Raw genomic sequence first — 18,310 nt, forward strand, 5'->3', positions numbered from 1 at the left:
GCTGATTTAAGTCAGACCTAGGCCACTGAGGAACATTCAATGTTGTCTTGGTACACAACTCCAGTGTATATTTGGCTTTGTGTTTTAGGTTATTGTCCTGCTGAAAGGTGAATTTGTCTCCCAGTGTCTGGTGGAAAGCAGAGTGAATCAGGGTTTCCTCTAGGATTTGTTCTGTGTTTAGCTCTATTCCATTTATTTTTATCCTAAAAAAACTCCCTAGTCCTTGCTTGAATGACAAGCATACTCACAACATGATGCAGCCACCACCATGTTTGAAAATATGAAGAGCGGTATTCAGTGATATGTTGTGTTGGATTTGCCCCAAACATAACATTTTCTAGTCAGGACATTTCTTTCTTTGCCACATTTTTTGCAGTTTTACTTTAGTGCCTTATTGCAAACAGGATGCATGTTTTATTCTGTACAGGCTTCCTTCTTTTCCCCTGACAAATTATGTTAGTATTGTGGAGTAACTACAATGTGGTTGATCCATCCTCAGCTTTCTCCCATCACAGCCATTCAACTCTGAAGCTGTTTTTTAGTCACCATTGGCTGATGGTGAAATCCCTCAGTGGTTTCCTTCCTCTCTGGAACCTGAGTTAGGAAGGATGCCTGTATATTTGTAGTGACTGGGTGTATTGATACACCATCAAAAGTGTAATTAATAACTTCATGATGAGCAAAGGGATATTCAGTGTCTGCTTTATGATTTCCGCCCCCATCTACCAATAGCTGCCCTTCATTGCGAGGTATTGAAAGACCTCTCTGGTCTTTGTGATTGAATCTGTGTTTGAATTAATAGCTTGACTGAGGGACCTTACAGCTAATTGTATGTGTGGAGTCCATGCAACTTATTATGTGACTTGTTAAGCAAATGCTTCCTCTTGAAATGATTTAGGCTTGCCATAACAAAGAGTTTGATACTCATTGACTCAAGCTAGGTGAGACAACAACACATCACAATCGTGTCAAGTACATTTTCTTTGAACAAAGTATTTTAGGAAAAGAGAACTGCCCTGTTACCGTTATTTCAGATACTCTTCAGAGAGGTAGGGTTTCAGATGTTTTTGGGAGATGGGCAGGGACTCCACTTTCCTGACTTTAGGGGGAAGCTTGTTGTGCCTGCCAAGTGACCATGACCACAAAGCAGATGGTTGATCTCTCTATTTGTCCCTTAATCCAATTACTCCAGTTTTAATTGTGCCATTGATTTGTTCCATTGATTTGTTATTAACTGGTTGTCCATCTGGAGACACAAATTAGCATTGTACTGCAGATGTGCCACGACGGCTCCAACGCGCCGTGCTGTGTGTTGCGTCACTCAACAACATATTTACTAGTGCTGCTCTCCTGTGTACTTCATGTCTGGTTAGAGATAATACAGTGCCTTGCAAAAGTATTCATCCCCCTCGACGTTTTTCCTATTTTGTTGCCTATTTAACCTGTACTTTAAATGGATTTGTATTTTTATTTCATGTAATGGACATAAACATGAAATGACATATATTTATATATAAAAATTGAAAAAATATGAAGAAAAGAAATTGAAAAAATAAAATAAAATATATATTTAAAAAGAAAAGTGATGCATGCATATGTATTCACCCTTCGCTATGAAGCCCCTAAATAAGATCTGGTACAACCAATTACCTTCAGAAGTCACACAGTTTGTTAAATAAAGTGCACTTGTGTGCAATCTAAGTGTCACATGATCTCAGTATATATACACCTGTTCCGAAAGGCCCCAGAGTCTGCAACACCACTAAGAAAGGGGCACCACCAAGCAACGGGCACCATGAAGACCAAGGAGCTCTCCAAACAGGTCAGGGACTAAGTTGTGGAGAAGTACAGATCAGGGTTAGGTCATAAAAAAATATCTGAAACTTTGAACATCCCATGGAGCACCATTAAATCCATTATTAAAAAATGGAAAGAATATGGCACCACAACAAACCTGCCAAGAGAGGGCTGCCCACCAAAACTTACGGACCAGGCAAGGAGGGCATTAATCAGAGAGGCAACAAAGAGACCAAAGATAACTCTGAAGGAGCTGTAAAGCTCCACAGTAGAGATTGGAGTATCTGTCCATAGGACCACTTTAAGCCATACACTCCACAGAGCTGGGCTTTACGGAAGAGTGGCCAGAAAAAAAGCCTATTGCTTAAAGAAAAAAATAAGCTACATGTTTGGTGTTTGCCAAAAGGCATGTGGGAGTCACCCCAAACATATGGAAGAAGGTACTCTGGTCAGATGAGACTAAAATTGATTTTTTTGGCCATCAAGGAAAACGCTATGTCTGGCAGAATCCCAACACCTCTCATCACCATCCAATGTTTTTCACCTGCAGGGACTGGGAAGCTGGTCAGAATTGAAGGAATGATGGATGGTGCTGAATACAGGGAAATTCTTGAGGGAAACCTGTTTCAGTCTTCCAGAGATTTGAGACTGGGACAGAGATTCATCTTCCAGCAGGACAATGACCCTAAGCATACTGCTAAAGCAACACTCAAGTGGTTTAAGAGGAAACATTTAAATGTCTTGGAATGGCCTAATCAAAGCCCAGACCTCAATCCAATTGACAATCTGTGGTATGACTTGATTGCTGTACACCAGTGGAACCCAACCAACTTGAAGAAGCTGAAGCAGTTTTGCTTTGAAGAATGGGCAAAAATCCCAGTGGCTAGATGTGCCAAGCTTATAGAGACATACCCCAAGAAACTTGCAGCTGTAATTGCTGAAAAATGTGGCTCTACAATGTATTGACTTTGGGGGGGTTCTGTTTTTTTGTGTTATTTGTTTGTTTCACAATAAAAAATATTTTGCATCTGTCAGGACCCGGTTACGAAGCTGGGTCTCCGGAGTGAGAAACAGTCACTTAACCAACTGAGCCACGAATAGTCAGCAGAACCCAGAAGATGAGGCAGACACAGCAGTACTTAAGACGGTGTATTTAATAAAGTAAAAAGGAGAAGTCCTTCAATACAAAAAATGGCAAATCCAAAAGGTGGTAGGAATAGCACAAAAAAGCCTCAAGAGATACTCGAAAACAAAAACAGAATTCCACAAGAGCATCCACCGGAATCGACAAGAATACACAGAACACTAGGGCTGGGTGCTAACATACAAACACAGAGCACAGAACTGAGGGAAACTAAGGGTTTAAATACAATCAGGGGAAACGAGGCACAGGTGCAAATAATAATGGGGAACAAGGGAAAAAACACAAGGTCAAAAAGCACAATGGGGGCATCTAGTGACCAAAACCCGGAACAACCCTGGCCAAATCCTGACAGCATCTTCAAAGTAGTATGCATGTTGTATTTATGAAATGATACAAACCTCCCCCCAAAAATCTGTTTTAATTCCAGTTGTAAGGCAACAAAATAGTAGAATTGCTAAGGGGGTGAATACTTTCACAAGCCACTGTATCCTTTCAGTATGAGTATGATCCACCATCAAGCATTTCTTGTTTTCCCAGCCTGGCTAGAACTAGTCTGCCTTCTGCTTCCTGGGGCTTTTCCCACACTACAGGAATGAGACTGGTGCAGAATGGGCCTTGTGATAGACAATATGATGACAAAGCTCTTCACAGAGTAATGGCCCCTTAATTCAAACCCAATTAAAACAAGATAAGAGAACGAGTGGTTGGAGAATAATCACTGGTAGAAACTGTTGTGATAAAAAGACAAGGGAATGAAGTATGAGGTGGTATGAGTTTACTGTTAAGAGACACCATCATTAATAAAGACTATTTAAAAGACAACATCATTAATAAACACTATAGTTTACTGTTGAGAGACAACATCATTAATAAACTCTATAGTTTACTGTTAAGAGACAACATCATTAATAAACACTATAGTTTACTGTTAAGAGACACCATCATTAATAAACACTATTTAGAGACACTGTCATTAGTAAACACTATAGTTTACTGTTAAGAGACACCATCATTAATAAACACTATTTAAAAGACAACATCATTAATAAACACTATAGTTTACTGTTAAGAGACACCATCATTAATAAACACTATTTAGAGACACTGTCATTAGTAAACACTATAGTTTACTGTTAAGAGACACCATCATTAATAAACACTATAGTTTACTGTTAAGAGACAACATCATTAATAAACACTATAGTTTGCTGTTAAGAGGCATCATCATTAATAAAAACTATTTAAAAGACACCATCATTAATAAACACTATAGTTTACTGTTGAGAGACAACATCATTAATAAACACTATAGTTTACAGTTAAGAGGCACCATCATTAATAAACACTATTTAAAAGACAACATCATTAATAAACACTATAGGTTACTGTTAAGAGACACCATCATTAATAAACACTATTTAAAAGACAACATCATTAATAAACACTATAGTTTACTGTTAAGAGACAACATCATTAATAAACACTATAGTTTAATGTTAAGAGACGCCATCATTAATAAACACTATAGTTTACTGTTAAGAGACAACATAATTAATAAACACTATAGTTTGCTGTTAAGAGGCATCATCATTAATAAACACTATTTAAAAGACACCATCATTAATAAACACTATAATTTACTGTTGAGAGACAACATCATTAATAAACACTATAGTTTACTGTTAAGAGGCACCATCATTAATCAACACTATTTAAAAGACACCATCATTAATAAACACTATAGTTTACTGTTGAGAGACAACATCATTAATAAACACTATAGTTTACTGTTAAGAGGCACCATCATTAATAAACACTATTTAGAGACACTGTCATTAGTAAACACTATAGTTTACTGTTAAGAGACAACATCATTAATAAACACTATAGTTTAATGTTAAGAGGCATCATCATTAATAAAAACTATTTAAAAGACACCATCATTAATAAACACTATAGTTTACTGTTGAGAGACAACATCATTAATCAACACTACAGTTTACTGTTAAGAGACACCATCATTAATAAACACTATTTAAAAGACAACATCATTAATAAACACTATAGTTTACTGTTAAGAGACACCATCATTAATAAACACTATTTAAAAGACAACATCATTAATAAACACTATAGTTTACTGTTAAGAGACAACATCATTAATAAACACTATAGTTTACTGTTAAGAGACGCCATCATTAATAAACACTATAGTTTATTGTTAAGAGACAAGATCATTAATAAACACTATAGTTTACTGTTAAGAGACACCATCATTAATAAACACTAGAGTTTACTGTTAAGAGACAACATTATTAATAAACACTATAGTTTACTGTTAACCTCTAGCGACAAGCAATACCGTATCCGGGAGCGTAATCATAGCCTCAAGCGCATTACCATAACGCAACGTTTCCTATTCATGAAAATCGCAAATGAAAAAATAAATATATTCATCCTGCTTTCTATTCATGAAAATCGCAAATGAAATGAAATAAATATATTGAAACACAAGCTTAGCCTTTTGTTAACAACACTGTCATCTCAGATTTTCAAAATATGCTTTTCAACCAAAGCTACACAAGCATTTGTGTAAGAGTATTGATAGCCTAGCATAGCATTAAGCCTAGCATTCAGCAGGCAACATTTTCACAAAAACAAGAAAAGCATTCAAATAAAATCATTTACCTTTGAAGAACTTTGGAAGTTTTCAATGAGGAGACTCTCAGTTAGATAGCAAATGTTCATTTTTTCAAAAAATATTATTTGTGTAGGAGAAATCGCTCTGTTTTGTTCACCACTTTTGGCTAAGAAAAAAGAAGGAAAATTCATTCACTACAACGCCAAACTTTTTCCAAATTAACTCCATAATATCGACAGAAACATGGCAAACGTTGTTTAGAATCATCCTCAAGGTGTTTTTCACATATCTATTCGATGATAAATCATTCGTGGCAGTGGGGTTTCTCCTCAGTAGCAAACGGAAAAGTACTGCAGCTGGAGATTACTCAATAATTGCAACGGAGGATACCAAGCGACCACCTGGTAAATGTAGTTTCTTATGGTCAATCTTCCAATGATATGCCTAAAGATACGTCACAATACTGCAGACACCTTGGGGAAAACGTGGAAAATGTAAGCTGACTACTAGCTCCTCCACAGCCATATAAAGGAGTCATTGCGATGAGGCGGTTTCAAAAAATGCGGCACTTCCTGATTGGATTTCTACGTGGGTTTTTTCTGTAATATCAGTTCTGTGGCACTCACATACAATATCTTTGCAGTTTTGGAAACGTCAGAGTGTTTTCTATCCAAAGCTGTCAATTATATGCATAGTCGAGCATCTTTTCGTGACAAAGTATCTTGTTTAAAACGGGAACGTTTTTCATCCAAAAATTAAAATAGCGCCCCCTATATCCAACTGGTTAAGAGACAACATCATTAATAAACACTATTTAAGAGACAACATCATTAACAAACACTATATTTTGCTATATATATAATAATAATAATAATAATATTAGTATCTGTAAATGTGATATTTCAGTTTTTATTGTTTTTATACATTTTCAACAGTTTTTTTCTGAAAACTTGCTTGTCATTATGGGGTATTGTGTGTAGATTGATGAGAGGGGAAAAACAATGTAATCAATTTTAGAATAAGGCTGTAACGTAACAAAATGTGTAAAAAATGAAGGGGTCAGAATACTTTCCTAATGCACTGTGCATCTGCCATCAGCACACATAACCATTTCTGAAAGTCTGCGTTCAGTGTAGAGGGTGTCATCCACTGCATATTAACGTTTTATGTTGGCTATGTGTTGTGTACAGCCCTTCATCTGTAGTGATAATGACAGTTCTTTCAGTAACACAGCTAAATCTTCCCCTAGCCTTGTGTTTGTGTATTGTTAGCAATGCTCTCCGTCTTGTGTTAGCTACTGAGACAGAGTATGGAGTTACAGATGTAGAATCTTAATTTGAGCCAGGAAAATAATCCAGCAGCAACAGGAAATGTCAATCATTATGTGTATTATAATGAATGGATTTGTTTTTTTGTAGGGGTTGACACATTTTTCGTAAGGGAAAATCAAGTCTGAAATTTCAAAGTGGAAATTACAAACTTCCTCCTCAAATACACTACAAGTTTTAAATGTCCTGCATTGCATCTGTAGCCATGTTCTCTTCTGTAATTGACAGAGCAGAGGAATGCCCAAGAGCCATTTCAATTATGAAATGATGATTTAGCAGAGGAGATCAGGCACGCTAAGCACTAACTCATTGATTTAGCCAGGACTGCGTTTTGGGCTTCTGTCTCTGGTTGTAGAAGTATGTACCCTATGATTTGTATTTACAATCAGCTTTCTATCTGATCTGCTGACACGTTGGGGGAGTTTCTGTACGTGAATTGCCTATTCAACCTTCATTGTACACTGTAGTGTGTGCAAACACATTCCGAGAAGTAGGGAATTTATGTTTGATATGGTTAATTCATACGGAGAACCAAACCTGAAAAAAATGCACATATAAATACATAAATAAATCCACACATAATTAAATAAATGAGTAAGGAAATGCAGAAAAACTGATTAAAATGTATTCATTTTTTCTACATATCAGTATGTATTTCATTATTTTTCTATGTATTATCTAATTATTCAAACTTAATTTTTTAAATTAATTTTTATATTTATTAATTTATTTATTTATGTATTTCTTCCTCCAATATTATAATGAGGGGGTGTCAATCAATTGGGGTGATGGGTGGTGGTCTGTGGGTGGTGTCTAACACATGTTGGTTGATCAATGTCGGCGCGTTGCTCAACTGCTTGTGTTCGCTTCAGCACCACTTATGTGAAGCTAGCTACAATAACGATTAGCCACAAATATATCATATTTGGTTTGCCTTCAAAATAAAAGTCCCCATTGAAACTGCTGAAAACAGAAATAAATAGTGTAAACATGCCATATTTGAAGTGGATAATGCTTAACAAGTTTGGATTGTTCAACAAAAGACAATAATTTGTTCATTTGCCCAAAAAATGTTAATTAATTAAAGAGTTCACACAAATATTGCTCATTTCACAAATGTAGGCTTATGTACTTTAAATGTTGGCTGCGATCCGCCAACCCAATCCCACAGAAGAAGAAGAAGAAGAAGATGCACGTTTGGCTGCCGACTAAGTTGTCAGTGTGTTTATTTTAGCAAGATTGCGCGTATGTTCAACAAGAGAGTTGTGTGGTTTATTATCGGGAGGGTTAATGCTACATTATGGTGATTGACTGCAAGCAATTACCTTAGGCCAAATTTCCTTGTTACATCTGTAACTGTATAGTACTTATGTAGATTTCCGATTTCTGAGTTTAAATGTATTTGGCTAAGGTGTATGTAAACTTCCGACTTCAACTGTATATGCAATGCACAGTATTGAACTTGCTAGATGTAGTAGGCTACGAGGCTCAACTCGGACCTGTGATCTTGTAGTTTCCACTTACCAACCAATCAGCAGGCAGGACCTTACCTAATCCATTACTTAGTCTGGTAATAATGAATAAGTTCTGTTACACAAGTCTACCTTAAATCAATATTTCATTCTCATGCAATCTGTCAGAAACGGCAGTTAGCTTTCCAAGCGGTCTGTCAGTCTGTTTAAATGTATCGTAGAAACAAGCTCCCCAGTGTCCTGTGCCCTGGAAATGCCCCCAAATGCCCCTCATTGCCCCTAAATTGCCAGTGTCTGTGTCTCTGCTCGTCCATAGTGACCTAACAGTCCCAGAGGAGGTCATGCCAGCCCCAGCTACCCCTAGGTGGGTGGTTTATTTCAGCTTCCTCTCCACCCTAACCAGGCCACCTCTCTCCCCTGATCCCCTGGTCTGGAGGAGGATGTCTTCTAGGTGCTTATTGTGTTCATGTTGTGGAAAATTGTCTTGTTAGCAGTCTCATTTCTTGGGTCTCTAACAATTTTGTCTTTGTCTGTCCTGGTGGTGATTGTAGAGGTGATTGTAGGCTGGCTTCGCCTGGGAGGTGATTTGATGGCCATCTTCACTGGTTAAGCCTAAAGTAGTGTTTCTTGTCATTTGATCCTGGGCACGCACCATCTATGAATATACCATTTTTAGCTGAACATTAATTATATACTAATTGTATGCCTCTGGTAAAGGCAACCAATTAATTGAAAGAGTCTTTGAATCATATTTCATCATTATTGTTAGACATATTTAATGGTACTAATTGGTTGAAATGTCATTTTAAAGCCACCATCTTTCTTTTGGGGAATTGCCTTTAACTTCCACTATAGTCGTGACAATATGCACCACAGCCTCTCTGGCTTTATGGCTTAATAGTGGTTTGTAAAGGGGGCAGTGGGGTCACTACACAGGTTTGAATACCACTGAACATTACTAGATGTACCAGGCTATTATGTGGTGGCATTTTATTGTTTTGGGCGACTTCAACACTATGCCCTGTGTAGTTAAGTATCATCATAACACTGTTCTCTGCCCTGTTCATGACCATAGAAATATAACTAATTCTAATTATATGTTCATGGCACTTTAATGCTGTGCCTGTGGAATGAAGTTCAGTCTCTTTAACGAAATGTCCTCGGGATTTTAATGAAGAGGGATTTCTCGGCTTAGTTGGAAAGTGATGCTCGACTCACAGTTGTTGCGAGCAGCTTCTTACCTTGTCTGTGGCCCAAGGGAATGTATCATGGGCAGCCATCCATTCTGTAGGAGAAAGACTTCACTGTTACACCCCTCCAATCAAAACAGAATGTGTGTGTGCTATCCAAGCGTAAGGTACGGTATGAATTAGGAATGGGAAGGCCGTCAGGTAGCCTTTACTTTAAACAAAAAAAAGTAATTGAAGGTTTCCTCGATCTTTGATATGTTATTTACAACCCTGTCTATTTTTCTTTCAATTGGAAAAGGTTTGTGTGTGTGTCTGTGTGTGTCTGTGTGTGTGTGTGGGTGTCTGATATAGGGGTCTGTCTCCACAGTGAACCCACACTGCTCTGCAGATTGCCTGTCAGCCAGTGAGCTGAATGGGCCTGCAGCATCTGCTATCTCAAGTAATGCCACAGTCCGAATGCACGCACACACACACACACACACACACACACACACACACACACACACACACACACACACACACACACACACACACACACACACACACACACACACACACACACACACACACACACACACACACACACATGCTCATTAAAACAGGCATATGAGCCCATGTTTAGACAGATTTGAAAAAAGGACAACATTCCAACTATGCCGTAGTGGAATCCTTTGTCCTGACTTTCCCTTCGGTGTTCCTCCATTAATTGGCAACAGTGTTCCTGTGAATGTATCAGCTTGGCAGCCATATTGAAAGCTAAGCAATGCTTTCATGATTGGTTGTTATTTCTGCTTCTTCTGTACACATAGAGAAGGGAACCTGAAAGAAGAACATGACAAAAATGAGAATGATTTGGAACAAAATGATTGATGAGGTGAAATGTTGAAGTTATTACATTTATTACACACACACACACACACACACACACACACACACACACACACACACACACACACACACACACACACACACACACACACACACAACACACACACACACACACACACACGTCTGTCTCAGTCACAAGCTTTTTGGTAGCTCAGTGTGAAAGTCTGTCATAGATAAAGCAGTATTTTATCATCGTTGCTCAACTCGCTATGCCAAGAAACAGGGCTTAGCTAGCCAGGCAGAAACAGGGCTTAGCTAGCCAGGCATAAACAGGGCTTAGCTAGCCAGGCAGAAACAGGGCTTAGCTAGCAAGGCAGAAACAGGCCTTAGCTAGCCAGGCAGAAACAGGGCTTAGCTAGCCTGGCAGAAACAGGGCTTAGCTAGCCAGGCAGAAACAGGGCTTAGCTAGCCAGACAGAAACAGGGCTTAGCTAGCCAGACAGACACAGGGCTTAGCTAGCCAGGCAGACACAGGGCTTAGCTAGCCAGGCAGAAACAGGGCTTAGCTAGCCTGGCAGACACAGGGCTTAGCTAGCCAGGCAGAAACAGGGCTTAGCTCGCCAGGCAGAAACAGGGCTTAGCTAGCCAGGCAGAAACAGGGCTTAGCTAGCCAGGCAGAAACAGGCTATAGGCCTACTATCACAACAGTACATTTGTCATGTAATTTATTTGTTTTGTTGCAAGGTTCATTTCACAATCACATAAAGGATATAGAAAAAGAAAAACCTGTCGCAGTTCATAGATTTCGCCTCAGGTTGAAATATTTACTTAATTTTTTTCTCCCTCTCTCTTTCTTATCTTCCTTCTTCTTAGTCCCTCCATCTGACTCCACCCTCTCCCTCTATTTCCCTATGATTCTCCTCTTCCTCCACTCTCCTCTCTCTCTATTTCCCTATGGTGCTCCTCTTCCTCCACTCTCCTCTCCCTCTATTTCCCTATGGTGCTCCTCTTCCTCCACTCTCCTCTCCCTCTATTTCCCTATGGTGCTACTCTTCCTCCACTCTCCCCTCTCTCTATTTCCCTCTGGTGCTCCTCTTCCTCCACTCTCCTCTCCCTCTATTTCCCTATGGTGCTCTTCTTCCTCCACTCTCCTCTAACCTCTATTTCCCTATGGTGCTCCTCTTCATCCACTCTCCTCTCTCTCTATTTCCCTATGGTGCTCCTCTTCCTCCACCCTCCTCTCCCTCTATTTCCCTATGGTGCTCCTCTTCATCCACTCTCCTCTCCCTCTATTTCCATATGGTGCTCCTCTTCCTCCACTCTCCTCTCCCTCTATTTCCCTATGGTGCTCCTCTTCCTCCACTCTCCTCTCCCTCTATTTCCCTATGGTGCTCCTCTTCCTCCACTCTCCTCTCTCCTTGTTTCCCTATGGTGCCCCTCTTTCTGACCTGTTGGAACTAGAAGCACAAGCATTTAGCTACACTTGCATTAACATCTGCTAACCATGTTAATGTAACCAATACAATTTGATGTGATTTGATTGCATATATGTGTGTGTGAATTTACAGTTAACCATACCTTGAGTTAGAGCCGAGCGATATGGCCAAAATATCATATCATGGTATTTTAAACAAATTGGATGGTATTTTAAAATATTTAATGTTTTCAAATAATAACAGTTCCAAATTTGCATTAACTTCTTATGGCTGCAGGGGCAGTATTGAGTAGCTTGGATGAAAGGTGCCCAGAGTAAATGGCCTGCTCCTCAGTCCCAGTTGCTAATATATGCATATTATTATTATTATTATTGGATAGAAAACACTCTGAAGTTTCTAAAACTGTTTGAATGATGTCTGTGAGTATAACAAAACTCATATGGCAGGCAAAAACCTGAGAAGAAATCCAAACAGGAAGTGAGAAATCTGAGGTTGGTCGATTTTCAACCCAGCCCCTATTGAATTCACAGTGGGATATGGATGAAGTTGCACTTCCTAGGGTTTCCACTTCAACCATCTTTAGAAACTTGAATGAGGCTTCTACTGTGTTGTGGGGCTGAATAAGAGCTGAATGAGTCAGGTTACTGGCAGAGAGCCATTTCCTGGTCATTTCCTGGATATCATGATAAGCTCGTCAAAGGTAAGGCATGTTTTATATTTTATTTCTGTGCTTTGTATAGCACTGCAGGGTTGAAATATGCTACCCTCTTTGTTTATTGTTGTGCTATCATCAGATAATAGCTTCTTATGCTTTCGCCGAAAAGCCTTTTAAAAATCTGACATGTTGGCTGGATTCACAACGAGTGTAGCTTTAATTGAGTATCTTACATGTGTGATTTAAGGAAAGTATGATTTTTATATCCATTTATTTGAATTTGCCATGCTGCATTTTCCCTGCTTTTTGGCCAAGTGGGCCTCAAGCGTCCCCTATACCATAGGAAGTTAAGGAGAGGTATATCTATAATTCCATGTGTATAACTTGTATTTTCATCTATATTTATGTTGAGTATTTCTGTTGAATCGATGTGGCTATGCAAAATCACTGGATGTTTTTGGAACTAGTGAACGTAACGCGCCAATGTAAACTCAGATTTTTTTATATAAATATGAACATTATAAAACAAAACATACATGTATTGTGTAACACGAAGTCCTATGAGTGTCATCTGATGAAGATCATCAAAGGTTAGTGATTAATTTTCTCTCTATTTGTGCTTTTTGTGACTCCTCTCTTTGGCTGGAAAAATAGTTGTGTTTTTCTGTGGCTTGGTGGTGACCAAACATAGTTGTTTGTGGTGCTTTCGCTGTAAAGCCTATTTGAAATTGAAATTGCGATGGGGTTAACAACAATATTACCTTTAAAACGGTATAAGATACATGTATGTTTGAGGAATTTTAATTATGAAATTTCTGTTGTTTTGAACTTGGCGCCCTGCACTTTCACTGGCTGTTGTCATATCGATCCTGTTAACGGGATTGCAGCCATAAGAATTAATGGTAGTGTGTGACTCTAGGTTGGCAACACATTCATTCTAAGTGATTTCAAAAGGGCTTTCTCCATTCTCATTGTTTTATGCTGTTCATTTCATCTTCAACCAAAAATAATTTTCAGCATTTTTATCAATTTCTGCATTTCCTGTAGTCATTTGAGATAATTTCCACACTGCCACATTGGGCTGCACAATCTGGGCAAACAATCTAGGTCTTCTTTTTAACCAAATGTTGCAATTGTGATTTGGCTTGCGATTTAGAGCAAAACACTTGAGTGAATCATTCTATTCATGGAAATAGAATGATTATTCTAATTCTATTTTTTTTATTTTATTTCACCTTTATTTAACCAGTTAGGCCAGTTGAGAACAAGTTCTCATTTACAACTGCGACCTGGCCAAGATAAAGCAAAGCAGTGTGACACAAACAACAACACAGAGTTACACATGGAATAAACAAACATACAGTCAATAATACAATAGAGAAAGTCTATATACAGTGTGTGCAAATGAGGTAGGATAAGGGGGGTGAGGCAATAAATAGGCCATAGTGGCAAAAATGTTACAGTATGGCAATGAAACACTGGGGTGATAGATGTGCAGAAGATGAGTGTGCAAGTAGTGGTACTGGGGTGCAAAGGAGCAAAATAAATAAAATAAATAACAATATCGTGCGCATGCTATGGGTGGGTGCTGTTATCGTGACCAGTGAGCTGAGATAAGGTGGGGCTTTACCTAGCAATGACTTATAGATGACCTGGAGCCAGTGGGTTTGGCCATGGATATGAATCGAGGGACAGCCAACGAGAGGATACAGGTCGCAGTGGTGGGTAGTATATGGGGCTTTGGTGACAAAACGGATGGCACTGTGATAGACTACATCCAATTTGCTGAGTAGAGTGTTGGAGACTATTTTGTAAATGACATCGCCAAAGTCAGGGATCGGTAGGATAGTCAATTTTACTAGGGTATGTTTGGCAGCATGAGTGAAGGATGCTTTGTTGCAAAATAGGAAGCCGATTCTAGATTTAATTTTGGATTGGAGATGCTTAATGTGAGTCTGGAAGGAGAGTTTACAGTCTAACCAGACACCTAGGTATTTGTAGTAATCCACATATTCTAGATCAGAACCATCCAGGGTAGTGATGCTGGACGGGCGGGTAGATGTGGGCAGCGATCGGTTGAAGAGCATGCATTTAGTTTTGCTTGCATTTAAGAGCAGTTGGAGGCCATGGAAGGAGAGCTGTACGGCATTGAAGCTCGTCTGGAGGGTTGTTAACACAGTGTCCAAAGAAGGGCCAGAAGTATACAGAATGGTGTCATCTGCGTAGAGGTGGATCAGAGAATCACCAGCATTAAGAGCGGCATCATTGATGTATACAGAGAACTGAGGACTGAACCCTGTGGCACCCCCATAGAGACTGCCAGAGGTCCAGAGGTATAGGTAGAATATAATTGTGGGCACTTTTAATACCGTGTTGTTTGACATGACAACGAATGAAAATACCAGGGAGGAGTTATTGTGACAGGGTAGGAACTAATGTGTTGATAAGTGTTTCATAGGAGACCTTATAATATTTGGTTACATTTAATGTAGCTACTTCATGTAGCTAACATATTCATGCTTTGTGTATTCCTCTTTGATTTAGAAGATACTGTTGCACAAACAACATGGTGATTTAGGTCTAAACCATCACTGGTATTATCAGGAAGTATAGCTAATTACGTTTGCTCTGATTCAGTACATTTATTAACTAGCTATCCAGCTAAAGAGCGATTAGCATTAGAGGCTAACACAATTTACGCCCAACTTGCTAATAAAAATACAAACTAGCTGTTTGCAGATATAAGAAACACAAAACAATAGTGTAATTATAAAACACTAGTGGATTTATATAAAGAAGCAAAGTGAAAACAGCGTCATTGTCATCAACATTGTTGCATGTGCTGCATTGACCATGCAGACTGAACACAAGTGTCCCCTGGTCGAGGAAAACAAAATGCGCTCCTTAAGTGACAGGGGGCGGGGCTAGGTCTGTGTGGAAAGCTGCATGGAGAGAGAGATGACTCAAGTAGCAAAGTAAACTATAAAAATGGGATGTTACACACTGTGTTTAACATTTAACAAACCAAACATTGAAATCCCGTTCTAGAAGGTAAAGTAAAAACCCAAGCCGGTCCCTGCATCAATACCGGTATATGGTAGAATACGGTGTAACACCCAGTCCTACCTTGGTAAAGTAAAAACCCAAGCTGGTCCCTGCATCAATACCGGTATATGGTAGAATACGGTACAGCACCCAGTCCTACCTTGGTAAAGTAAAAACCCAAGCCGGTCCCTGCATCAATACCGGTATATTGTAGAATACGGTACAGCACCCAGTCCTACCTTGGTAAAGTAAAAACCCAAGCCGGTCCCTGCATCAATACCGGTATATTGTAGAATACGGTACAGCACCCAGTCCTACCTTGGTAAAGTAAAAACCCAAGCCGGTCCCTGCATCAATACCGGTATATGGTAGAATACGGTGTAGCACCCAGTCCTACCTTGGTAAACAGCACCCAGTCCTACCTTGGTAAAGTAAAAACCCAAGCCGGTCCCTGCATCAATACCGGTATATGGTAGAATACGGTGTAACACCCAGTCCTACCTTGGTAAAGTAAAAACCCAAGCCGGTCCCTGCATCAATACCGGTATATGGTAGAATACGGTGTAACACCCAGTCCTACCTTGGTAAAGTAAAAACCCAAGCCGGTCCCTGCATCAATACCGGTATATGGTAGAATACGGTGTAACACCCAGTCCTACCTTGGTAAAGTAAAAACCCAAGCCGGTCCCTGCATCAATACCGGTATATGGTAGAATACGGTGTAGCACCCAGTCCTACCTTGAGAAAAGAACCATATTGGTTTGACTCCTTGACTACCCATTTGAACTGTATTCTGGGTAACCAGACTAATAAATGTTGTTGTGGGTGGCACTTCTAACATCACTCATTGGTCTCATTGTTGAATAGCAGAATTACTGTATATGCAGCAATAATACGATGTTGTTCTGATTTCTGTAAAGGGGAGGTCTGTGGGTTACTGTGAAGTGTACACTTGTCAAAGTGCTGGCTTTGACTGCTGTGAAGTGTACACTTGTCAAAGTGCTGGCTTTGACTGCTGTGAAGTGTACACTTGTCAAAGTGCTGGCTTTGACTGCTGTGAAGTGTACACTTGTCAAAGTGCTGGCTTTGACTGCTGTGAAGTGTACACTTGTCAAAGTGCTGGCTTTGACTGCTGTGAAGTGTACACTTGTCAAAGTGCTGGCTTTGACTGCTGTGAAGTGTACACTTGTCAAAGTGCTGGCTTTGACTGCTGTGAAGTGTACACTTGTCTCCACTCAGCTTGACTCTTCTGCACCAGATGTTGGAATGAGCTGAACATCTCTTTTGCGTTTGTAAGTTTGCTTTCCATCATTAATTGTAACACACACACACACACACACACACACACACACACACACACACACACACACACACACACACAAACAAACAGTAGCTTCTGCCTCTCTCTCTCCCATTTCGTCACACGAGTTGCACTCATCTAGAAAAGCATTATTGCGATGGTGAAAAGAGCCTAATCATTTGTGAGCAGTGTAATCACCTCTGGAGCATTAAGTTACACTATCTGATGTAGGAGGCGTGTCTGTGAACCCATTCAGACATCCCTGTCTGTAATGTGGTGATGAACAGACAGGATATTGGCATCCTGATGAAGCAGTTCAGCCAAAGTGGGAACATTTGGCCTCCAGGTTCCAGTTTCAAAGGTTTAAGAAATCATTTAGATGTTTCAGAAGGTTTCTGAGAAGCCCTAGTTTATCAACTAGTTGGTGGGACTTTCACTAACTGTTTTGATCTCATGATGGTCAGTTATTTACAGTTATCTAGGGTCATCTGTTACCTGTAGTGGTTCATATGAGCAATTACATTATACTCCACTTAGCCTTTAAAATGACAAACTAATGAAGAGGAGAATTATTGTAGCTGCGGAGCAGAGAGAAGGTTGAAATGGTAATGTATGCAGGGTGGCATTTCCCAGCTCCACCGTGTGCCCCCGTGGGTCCTCCGTTCTGCACCAGTCATATGAGAAAAGGCTAACGTTGATTAGCCTCAGGGAAACGACCTCGAACCCACAGCCTGCGCTCTGACTGCCTAATGTGGAGGTGGGAATGTGAAATAATATTGAATGATATTATGTGATATGGATGAAATCAAACCCAGTGGCCACCAATGGGAGGAGTGAAGAGGAGGAACTGAGGAGAAATGTGGGATACTAATATGGGCTTGTTTGGTTACTTTGTGTGGGTCACGGACCTATGTTGAAGAAGGGAGAGAAAGATGAGAGACGTGAGAGAAAAATATATACACACCTCTCGCTCTCACCCTCCCTCTGCATCCGTTCCAGACAGCGTTGGAGCCTGGTTGGTCCCGCTGAGTTCCAGGGAGATGCCTCTGGGACAGTCGCTTGACATTTTTGGGCCTTCTGAAGTGCTTGCTGTAAAATCAGGTCTCTCTCCCTCCTCATATCAATGCTGGCACCATGGCAACACAACAATGAGGCTGAAGTGTTAGCACGGTAGAGTCATTAAGCTTCACCGCACCAGAAGTACTCGGAAAAAGTGTATTTTTAGAGAGCAGCCTTTTAACAGGCTTGTCTGAGAAATGCAATTATCTGAGCTACTGTATGTTTGGGTGTTAACACGCATGGTGGAATAACTTCTCTTGTCAAAGTAGACCCTCCTTTCTTTTCCCATATCTCCTCCTCTCCTCTCTCCCTCTCTTCATCTTAGGCACCCTGCTCCTCCTCTCCTCTCTCCCTCTCTTCATCTTAGAGACCCTGCTCCTCCTCTCCTTCCCTCTCCTCTCCTTCCCTCTCCTCTC

At 39.9% G+C, this 18,310-nt stretch overlaps 1 protein-coding gene across 2 annotated transcripts in view; it reads left to right on the forward strand.

Moving 5' to 3' along the window:
• Positions 1-18,310, forward strand: part of cpne4a (copine IVa) — a 103,289-nt gene that overhangs the window by 16,669 nt on the left and 68,310 nt on the right. The gene's annotated exons all lie outside the window — the stretch shown is intronic.

The sequence above is a fragment of the Oncorhynchus masou genome, chromosome 29 (genome assembly GCF_036934945.1).
Source record: "Oncorhynchus masou masou isolate Uvic2021 chromosome 29, UVic_Omas_1.1, whole genome shotgun sequence".
Lineage (NCBI taxonomy): Eukaryota > Metazoa > Chordata > Actinopteri > Salmoniformes > Salmonidae > Oncorhynchus > Oncorhynchus masou.